The 10,839-nt window shown below is 30.4% G+C and overlaps 1 long non-coding RNA gene across 1 annotated transcript; it reads right to left on the bottom strand.

Annotated features, from left to right (window-relative positions):
• Positions 1-1,103: 1,103 nt before the first annotated feature.
• On the bottom strand, positions 1,104-10,590 carry LOC145293068 (uncharacterized). The gene is made up of 2 exons (XR_013869651.1): positions 10,325-10,590; positions 1,104-4,858 (listed from the first exon to the last, which is right to left on the bottom strand). It is a non-coding gene; the product is annotated as an uncharacterized LOC145293068 (long non-coding RNA).
• Positions 10,591-10,839: the final 249 nt, after the last annotated feature.

Below are 10,839 nucleotides of genomic sequence, written 5' to 3'. Positions count from 1 at the left end.
ATGTATATTTCGTCTGCAATGCTATTGAGACTTGCCAGTTCTGTTAACTTTGTGATACAACTTAAACACAGGGTAGTGATGATGTTGTTATAGTTAAAATACAAGCGAATGAAGTAAATTTTGGAAACTATGAGCATTACTAATCAGCAGAATGTTATCACTGTTGGTCCACGGAAATGTCTATCACACATGTGTATAACATGTGATGATGTATGGAAGTGAAACCTAGTCAGTGAAGATTGAGGATGTGTTGCATAGAGATACATCATATGAGAATAATATTTAGATGTATAATATGAGTCTTAAAGATAGACTTAGTTCTGATAACCTTATGAGAAAATTAACTCAAAACAGTATAGAAAAATATATGCAGAACCTGAGACTTCATTGTTTTAATAACAGTGAAAGAATGGATGAGATTTCTTCAGTTAGTAGATGTAGAAGAGTTGAGGTAAGATGATTTGTTGGCAGGGCAATGCTTTAGAATAGATTAACGGATAAAGATGGATTTGCAAGACAGAATGATACATAAAGACCTGTTAAGAGTTAGGTTAGTTTGGAAATTGACTTCTAAAAGCTGTGCAACACATGCCAGCATATAAAAGAATGTTAAAAAAAATCTGAGGATACTTTTGTCATACAGCTGTTATAATCAAAATATCCAACCCATGAGATTTAATTCAAAACATGGCCATTATAAATATATATATATATATATATATATATATATATATATATATATATATGAAAAAATAGAATATGCATCAGGTGCGTTTGAAAACCAAATCACAACACAATATTATGAAACAAATATTTTACTTGCTTGAAATTTATAAATTTCAAGCAAGTAAAATATTTGTTTATTTTTTTTTAATATTGCATTGTGATTTGGCTTTCAAGTGCACCCGATGCATATTCTATTTTTTCAAATTAAATCAATGCTTCTATAACGGAACTCACACCCTGGACACACACACACACACACATATATATATATATATATATATATATATATATATATATATATATATATATATATATATATATGCACATGAAAGTATCAAGCTGCAAAGATGTTGATTACAAAATGTTTAACACCAACATCATTATTAGTAATTGCTTTATTTGATTATAAAAAAGATTATTTATATTAGAATGTATCATAGAAAAGACTTTCAAAATATTTCACAATTATATGATTCACATGTATTCTTTAAAACAACTTTGAGGGTTTTGTAGAACATGAATGAAAATATTGAATTTTCCTGTCCTTTTGGATGTCATGCAAAGTATGAAAAAATGTTAAATAAATAAAAGGTTTCGCTGTTTGTTTTTCATATGATAATCAAGTGAAAATTTTTTTTACAACTGATTTGATATGAAGTACCACACAGTACAGAGGAATAACTAGTCACAAAATATTTCATAATCTTAAATTGTCTATTCTTATGTGTCATTTATTTAATAGATAATAGTATTATGGGTTTACAGCAATGTTGTTTCTGTATGTAATAAACAGTGACACGAGAAAATTCACTATTTTCATTGTTCAGTGGTTTTTAACCAATTTGAGAGATTTTAAAAATAAATTACTTATTCAATTTTATTTCCAAAATTATCTAATTTATTAAAACACAATATTTTAATAATTTATTTTTTAGCGATATTAACTTAAAAATGTTGGCCCATTACTTAAGAAAATTATCACTAAAATTGTTTTAATATGAAGCGCTATGCACTTTACAGAAAAAGTAACTTTTTCATTATAGTTGAGTTTGTTTTAAAAAATCAAAGGCCAAATTCTGAGTCTAACACTTGCTTTCTTTATGAATTACGTTGATACCTGAGAGTTGCTTTAAGAATTTACATTGTTTCCTTTTTCTAAATTTTTAATGCTTTCCTTTATTCCCCACTTTTGATTATGAAAACCAGTGGAGACTACTGATTTTCTTCTCCTTGGTATTATAGTCTCTTTTTCTGTTGATCTGTGCATGGTTTTGCCGGATTCCAGACTGGTGGAGTATACAGCTAATTAATTACTTTCCATTGTATGACTCAAGTATGACGTCATGCTTTGTGGACAATCCTGAGACATGTTCTGCTCGTCTCTATTATTTGAATATTTGATCAAGGTTTACCTCTATCATGTTAAGATGTTTTTAAAAATCTCTGAACAGAGAAACTGAATAAACTCAAAGCTAGTGTCTTGTAGGCTTCCAAACTCTTTCAAGATTTCAAACTTTCTTCAATAGATTTTAAGACTCTTTTTCTTTTTAAGTCAGTAAGTTCTCAAAGATCCACTGACTGACTCATAGGGCTAACACTTGATTTCTTTATGACTTTTTTTGAAATTTTACTTCCGTTAGTGTTAAGAAATCAAAGGGTTCCTTCTGGAGATAACACTTTATTATGATTTGAATGTATATCTGAGGGCTCTTTTAAGAATAGATGTTGTTCTCTTGGTAGCTGATATGTGTATTTTGCTACAGCTTGGTCTTCTAGGGACTGTTTCAAAGTATTTCTTAAGAATTATTTTTTTAGGACAGTTGCTCCTATCACAACTGGTAGAATGTTAAAGTCTTTCCGAGATCATGTGGTATTTTAATCTTTTTTGATGTCCTGATATTTTATCTTTTCCCGTTAGGCTTGCAAATTTTCTTCAGTAGACTAAGACTCTTATTATGCCAGTTAGTTCTTATAGATCAAGTGGCCTTCTTATGGTGCTAACACTTGACTTCTTTATGATTTTGAAAAATTTTACTTCAGTTAGATTTAAAAGATCAAGGGATTTCCTCCTGGAGCTAACAGTTGATTACATTATGTTTGGTTTGGCTGACTTAGGTCAGTCATTTAGAATAGTGACATCAATAATGAGTACAGTACTTTCAGATGTATTCCATACTACAATGTCTGGTTTGATGGGTGGCCTTTTCTGTGTGTATTTTCAATTTATCATTTTCTGAGAATGTTTTTTACACACAAATCCGTATACAGAGAAACTAAAGAGTATCTTGATTGGTGTCTTATAGGCTTTTAAACTCCTTCACATAGCCATTAAAACCTTTCAGTAGACTTTTTTATTTTGAAGTCAGTAAGTTATTGTTAAATCAGGAATCCGACTCAAACATGTTTTTTTTTTAATTTTACTTTGTTTAGTTGTAAAAGATCAAGGGAGCTCACTCCTCCTGGAGCTAATGCTTGATTCCATTATGATTTGAATTCATATCCAAAGGCTGTTTTCAGGATAGATGTTGTTCATTTTGTGGCTACCGTATTTCATTACAGCTCGGTTCTCCAGAAATTGCTTCTAAATATTTCTGAATAATTTCTTTTATTAAGCCAGTTGCTATCACAAATGGCATAATGTTAACTTCTTTCAGAGACTATATTGTTTTAAACTCATTTTTGAAGTCCTTATATTATATCTTTCCCCATTCAGCTCTATTAATGCCATAGTCATTTAGGACTGTGACATTAATGATCAGTGCAGCTCTTCCAGGCTTGATGGCTTTGTCTTTTATGCATCTGCCTGCCTGTATGCCTTTGTCATAGAACAGTCACCTTTCTGTGTGTGTTGCCATGAATACCTAACACTTGTTTATGATTTCAATGTATGTGTTGCCATGTGTCTTTTTAATTTATAATTTTCTGAGAATGCTTTTTCACATATGTCACAACGAAAAGGTTTCTCACCAGTGTGTGTTGCCATGTGTCTTTTTAATCCATAAGTGTTTGAAAAGGATGCACTACACATTTCACAATAATAAGGTTTTTCTCCAATGTGTGTTGCCATGTGTCTTTTTAAGGAAGAATTAGTTAGAAATTCGGTGCCACACACATTGCAAGCAGATTTCTCTCCAGTGTGTTTTCGCATATGGATTTTGAGATTGAAATTCCTTGAAAAGGCTGCCCCACACACTTCACATGAATATGGTTTGTCTCCTGTGTGTGTTCGAACATGTATCACCAAATCCGAATTTTGTGAAAATGATGTGCTACACACATCACACGTATATGGTTTGTTTCCCGTGTGTATTTTCATGTGTTTTATTAAGTTAGAATTTTGTGAAAATGCAGCGCCACAAACTGCACAAGGATAGGGTTTCTCCCCAGTGTGTGTTGCCATATGAATTTTTAATGCGTAACCCGTCGAAAATGCTGTGCTACACACTTCGCAAGCATAAGGTTTCTCTCCCGTATGTATTCGCACATGTATTGGTAAATAAGAATTGCTTGTGAATGACATGCCACATACTTCACAAGAATAAGGCTTCTCCTCTAGGTCGGTTTGCATGATTTTCTGAATAAAAATTTTTTTAATAAATTACCTACTACACATGTCAAAACAATAATGTTTAACTTTTTTTTATTTTTCAGTTTAGTTTACTCAACTATAAGATCAATGGGATAACACTTGATTTCTTTATGAGTGAAATTTATATCCAAGTATTCAATGGATGATACTTCCTATTTCTTTAGATTTTAGTAAAAGTAGTTAAAAATAATTTCAATTATTGTTTATTTTCTTGTAGTCTTTGCTTGATTTCACTGGATTTCAAGGCCATAATGTTATTGTTCCTTTATAAAAATCAATTGCAGAAGGTGTGCAGCCATGCATAAGGATATTATTTAAGCTGAATATAGTCAAGATCTACTTCAAATGGAAGTATCCTACTGTCACCATACCTTCTTAGACTGTTCTGCAGACAGATTACACTCAAGGGTGTGTTGCAATATTATCCATGGTCTATACACATGTATTTTTAGAACAGTTCACTGCTAGTTAGCTGTATATGATTATCTATTCTGGACACTTGTTCCTCATTAAAATACATGTTTAATTAATCTCCACTGTAATCTGTGAATGAAAAAGAAATATTATTGCACAAATATTTAATTAAAATAACTGTATTACAATCAATTTATTTATTGAATTCGTTTACTTATTTGATACCACATTTGCATGCAATAAATGAAGAATCTTTTATTTTCTAGGCTTAACAATTTAACAACGTTTGATCAGCACAGATTGATGGAATGCTCAATTTTCTGGCTAAATTAAAAGCATATTGATCAACATTTTATCTACATAATTTTACTGGAACAAATAAGATGAATGCTACTTTATACAAAATTATATGAAATGTGAAAAAATTATAATCCCTGCAAATTAATAGTGACTGATTTGCTTTTGTTTTTTTGAAAAATTATTTTGCCAGTAATTTAGTTAATCTTCAACAATCACTGTATTAATTTATCAAGAATCCACACCACTCATAGCGTTATTTTAGGGATCATCAATTGTTTACCATGAAATAATGGTTCAGGAATTTAATATATATATATATATATATATATATATATATATATATATATATATATATATATACTAGAAGGCTGCCTGGCATTGCCTGGTCGTAAAACACGCATAAAATATATTTTAATTCATTCAGAAACTGAGACATGTGCATGCAAATATTGTTTTTTTCTAAACCGTTCACTTTTTGTAAGTATAAAAAGAAAAATACTTGAGCTGAGATCGAAACCAAAACCCAAAGACAGTGAGTCAAAAAAAGTGTTTTCAAACTACTTATTTTTCTAAAAAGTATTTTCAAATTACTTATTCTTAACATAACTAATCTGCAATCTGAACTATTCATGCATGCACATTGCCTCTTTTTTATGGACATTGAGTAGTAAGAAAGCTTTATAAGCTTGCAGTTCTTGGAAAGAAGCTACTGGAATAGGAAACTGTTTTATAATAAGGTATTAAAACAATGAATTGATTAAGATCACTAGATCAACGAGTTAAATAAGCTGAAAAAAGTGGATGTAATATTAAAGGAAGCAGAGAAAATAGGAGTATATTCTGAAGAACATGTCATAATAGTATTTACAAAAACAACTGAGATTATGAATATCACGTCTTTGAGAGAGTGGTTACAGAGAGGAAAGGATGGGGGTCAATTAAAGATACACTTCTTTACCTTATCAAGAACCTTCAAATAGCACAGAGATTCATCAGCCTTAATATGACAAGAGTACTCCATACATGGTTCGATAATAGATTTGTTGAGATAGAGAATAGCCTCAGACATGAGACAGTGTTTAGAGTGATAGAGAGGAACAATTTTACACGACACAGAAAGAGCAATGGATCTATGTATATGAACTCCAAGAAAAATTTGATAAGGAAAGAAAGACAAAAAGATTTTAGAGTCGATTTCTCATTAATTCAGTTAAATCGCTAATTATTAAATTTTGTAAGATTTTTTGATTCTCAGTTTATTCTACTCTGCTTGATGATGTGCAACTCCATTTACTCCTTTGCAATCAGTTCAAAAGAGTAAAAGATTCACCGAGAGGAAACATATCAAGAACCTGCTGAGTGCAACGGTTTAGTGTTCTAATGAGATCAAGCCTTGAAAAAACGTGTGATGATTGAAAGTGTATGTTGTGATAGTAATAGGACAAAATAAAAAGAAAAGGAAAAGCTAACTACTATGGTAAATTGAAGTGTGAAATATGCAGGTTGTTGAAAATGAAAGAGTGGATTTGATATCAATTGTAATTGGTGCATTTGGTAGAATCAATACTCAATTACAAAAATTGCTGAAAAGATTTAAACAAGACTATGGATAGAACACTTAAAAGAATTGTTATTTCTTGAAACTGCAAAGTTCTTGAACCATCAACAGTCAACTTATGTCACTTTGATTATTGATAGCTGACACTTTCTACCAGCTCCAGCTGATTTATTTTCTGTAAATAATAATAATAATAATAACTAACGGGACCTGTGAAAATTCCAGCAGAGATACATACATATGTAATATATTAATGTTGGCATTGTGTGGCTGTTCAGCGTAAATGGAGACACTTTGATATTATTGTAGCTCTTTTGTTAAAACTGCAAAAGTATTTATCTAAGCTAGCAAGGACGCCCGGCATAACTTGGTCATAAAGTACGCTTAAATATGATATTTTAGTTCATGCAGATTGTGTATGTATTATTAGAGTTAATGTTCTATCGATTTTTATATATTCCCATGGAGATGGGTGATCCCAGTTAAACCTTGGAAATCTACAGAAATAAAATAACTGAATCAGAAGCATCATCATGATTTGCTCAAGCAAGTAATAAATGTGACAATGATGGTGGCTGTGGACAAAAGAGATGCAGCAACCATTTTATGCATCATTATGCATATTATGAATGATGGTTGGTGGGCCTATAATTCCCTGCTGCAACATGTAGTGGTAAAGTACAGATACCACTTTGCTGACCCCAATGCCCCAGCAATACATATCAAACATGTGGAAGGCAGTTGGAGTCTTTGCAAGATAAAATTGGATGCTATGAGAGTATCTCAGGCAAAAAATTTCTAGTCACCTTCAGGAATTTCTTTGGCACCATTGTATAAAAGACAATGTCTTTGGCCATATTCTATATTGGATAACTTACATATGCCTGTTTGCATGTCCAGTTAAAACTTGAAAAATACACAACAAACACCTATGAAGTTAGTAATTTTTTTATATCAGCATTACTCCAGATATATATTTAAAATGGAAAAAAAAAAAAAACTCATTACTTGGAGATCAAATGTCTATTTATATAATTTAATATTATCAAGATGTACACACATCTTTTAATGTTATTATATAAAGGGAAGTAACTCTGATTTTTTCGCATAATTGTTTTCCTTACACACATAACTCATGTCAGCATATGTCCAGAGAAAAGGATAGATGTTATGTTATGTTACACATTTGCCCTGGGCAATGCCGGGTAGAATTGCTAGTTTTTTTATATACTTCAATTTCATTTCTAATAAACATTGTTTGATTTTATTACTTATTAATATTTGCAAAATAAAAATGGTAAAAGGGGAAATCTGTAATATATTTTAATTACATTTTTAAGAAATAATATAAATTTGGTTATTATTTGTTGCTACAAAAATTAGAAAAACAAAATAATACAGCATGTTATTTTGCTTTAACACTAGTTGCAATGCAAGATGAAACCAATCATTAACCTTTGCAACCATTTTATGCTAAAGACTTCATTATAACCAATGGTCACATGTCATTCAAATGCTATCTGGTCGGAGAGTGTGTGAAATTTATACACTAAAAATGTAATATTTTTCAAAACCAAGTTTTTCAGTGTGATTTTTACACATAATCGATAAAGATATAAATAAAACTAAAAATTATGTACTTTATTATATTACTGACTTTCAAATACAACTTTTAATAAAAGTAGAATATACTATTTCAATATATGGTGTTAAAATTAATGTTTTTTTTTGTTTTTTTTAATTCCATTTTCAACCCAAACAAGGCACAGTGCCACTTTGAAGTAGGGGACTACTATTGGAGACATAAGTTGCAGGGATATTATGAAGGGAGATGAACAGCAAGATGTCTGTTCACATTACACTTGAACTTCTGCATGTCAATACATTGGGAAAGCAGAATCCCAGAAGGGAGTTCCAGCTCTGGGGAAGAAACTATTGGAGTAGAAGGATTTCTACACCCACACTGTGTAGGGAATTGGATTTAGCTGCTTGTCAGGCTTGTCGGGGGTATTTATATTGAGGGGTTACAAGTGCTTGTAGTTTGTCAGAGCATTCACCATTAAAACACTTGTAGAACAGGCAGAGGGATGCAACATTCGTCGATACAATATTAGGCATTAAAAATAATTAAATGTTTGGTTAAAGAGAAAAAGTCTACTTGGTTACAACTTTTGGTTTTAAAATCAGAAGTATACAAGCAGTGTTCATCAAAACACAGTCCCTCATATTTTTATGCCGTAGTTTTTTTGGGTTGCATTTACATGCATGAGACTTGCGCTCGCACATACCAAGATCGCCACCAGCTGTAATATATGAAATTACATTGCTTAATATCAGAAAAACAACTTATGTGCGGAAAATTTAAATGCGATATTCGTTTTCAGCATACCCAAAAACCTTTAAAAGCCGCCATTTTAAAGGAAAATGTTATGGTGGAAACCAAGTAAAAATTTACTGAATATGTTAATACTTCCCATACTGAAAGACAATTTCAAACTAATTTCTTAGTACTTATGCACTTTTGTTACTGCGCTGAAATAAAAACGTTATTATTTTTTAAGTCATTCTTAACATGAGGAGGGGAGGGTGTTTTGTAAATATTCTGTACTTCCACCTAACAATTTAATAATAAAAAAAGAAGATATTGTGAAATTTGAATTTAACCTGAAAGAAACTATTTAAAAATAACACAGTAACAAAAGTGCATAAGCACCGATTTTCTTCTTTAACTAATTAAAGAAATTTTGTTCTTTTAGCAAAGGGAAAATTCAATTTTTTTTTTTTTTTTTTGTTCATTTCGTCATTTTGAAATCTTTTATTTCTAGAAGGTAAAAAAATCTTCAATAATTAAGATTGGACAAAATTAATCCATTCCTTTGAAATTTCCATGTAAATTACTAATTTTATAAAAGAGCAATTTGGGATCGTGTAACGTGGGATCTCATGGACTGTCTTAACACCGACCTCGCCTCGTGGTATAAGCATTGGTTAAAACAAACAGGGGTCTTTTCATAGTTTATGGTCTTTTATTCCTAAGATCTTATTCATGTTGGTCCTTCAAGCTAAGCACAACCGACATGTTAATAAAATCATCATTTAATGAGTGTTAGTACATTATGAAAATATATTGCTATACATTTTCATAAATCATTACCTATCTCTACTCACGCATTTGAGGTGATACTGAAAATTAATACATAAATAATATATACGTATTGTTAATGAAATATTTAAGTTATTGTAAGTATGTTCTCCTTCTTTAATTTCACTCCACATTCTACGCAATGAAATCTCACGGTAACTCATATTAGAAATTAAAAATTGTGTAGTTTGAAATATGTAATTCCATGATCGATCTTGACCCTCCTATATATCTGGATGGAGTGTAGATAACAATTAAATGTGTATGATCTTAGAAGGATGTTTTCTTTTCTTTTTTTTTTCTTTGTTTTTCTTAATACGAACTTATTCAATTTATAATTCAGCATTTGACAAAATATAATCATTAGATTTAAATTTTCACACGTCAAAAATCGGATTGTCTTACTTTGTTACCGTCGGCGTCTTAGTCTAGTTCAGTAGTTTTTTGTTCTTATTTCACATATTTTTCCCACTGGCCTTTCAAATACAGTTGATTTTTTAAATCATCATTTATCAAAGTTTTTTTGTTTCTTTAATATTAAAAAAATAAAACGTACTTAACATTAACTAATACGTATATTTCGTGCAATATTTACCCGATTGTAATAGTCGTTCTTCTGGTTGTTCAACTTGACTTCCGGATTATTTTACCCTCACTCATATTAAAAATTTGTGCGTGTGTATATATTATTTTTTAGCTTTTTTTTATTTTTTAAGCACACAGTTTCATTTATTTTAATCAAAGTAGAAGTTTACAATATGTTCTTTGTTGAGTAAATAAACTGAAAGTTTGCTCAAATGTTATAAAAGATTTTAGGCAAACCAGAAAGTTTAGGATTCACAACAGGAAGTCTTACGGAGTCAGGCGGTGATAGTCGAAAAATAGTCACCCAAGTATTTTAGGTAAAGAAATATAGAAATAGAGAAAATTAGGAAAAGTTTTTATTTTATTTTAATAAGTTGCTATAGAAAATAACTAATCAAAGAAGTGATTTGACTTTTTGAGAAAAATTTAAAATGTATTTCTTATATTATAAATATTTTTTTTTTTACAAAAATAACTAATCAAAAAATATATATGGCGATTAAGCTACACTGAATATTCTGTGTT

The sequence above is a fragment of the Euprymna scolopes genome, chromosome 14 (genome assembly GCF_053919585.1).
Source record: "Euprymna scolopes isolate OS-2025 chromosome 14, ASM5391958v1, whole genome shotgun sequence".
Classification (NCBI taxonomy): Eukaryota; Metazoa; Mollusca; class Cephalopoda; order Sepiida; family Sepiolidae; genus Euprymna; species Euprymna scolopes.
The sequence above is the reverse complement of the archived record's forward strand: the minus strand, read 5'-3'. Positions and strand labels throughout refer to the sequence as shown.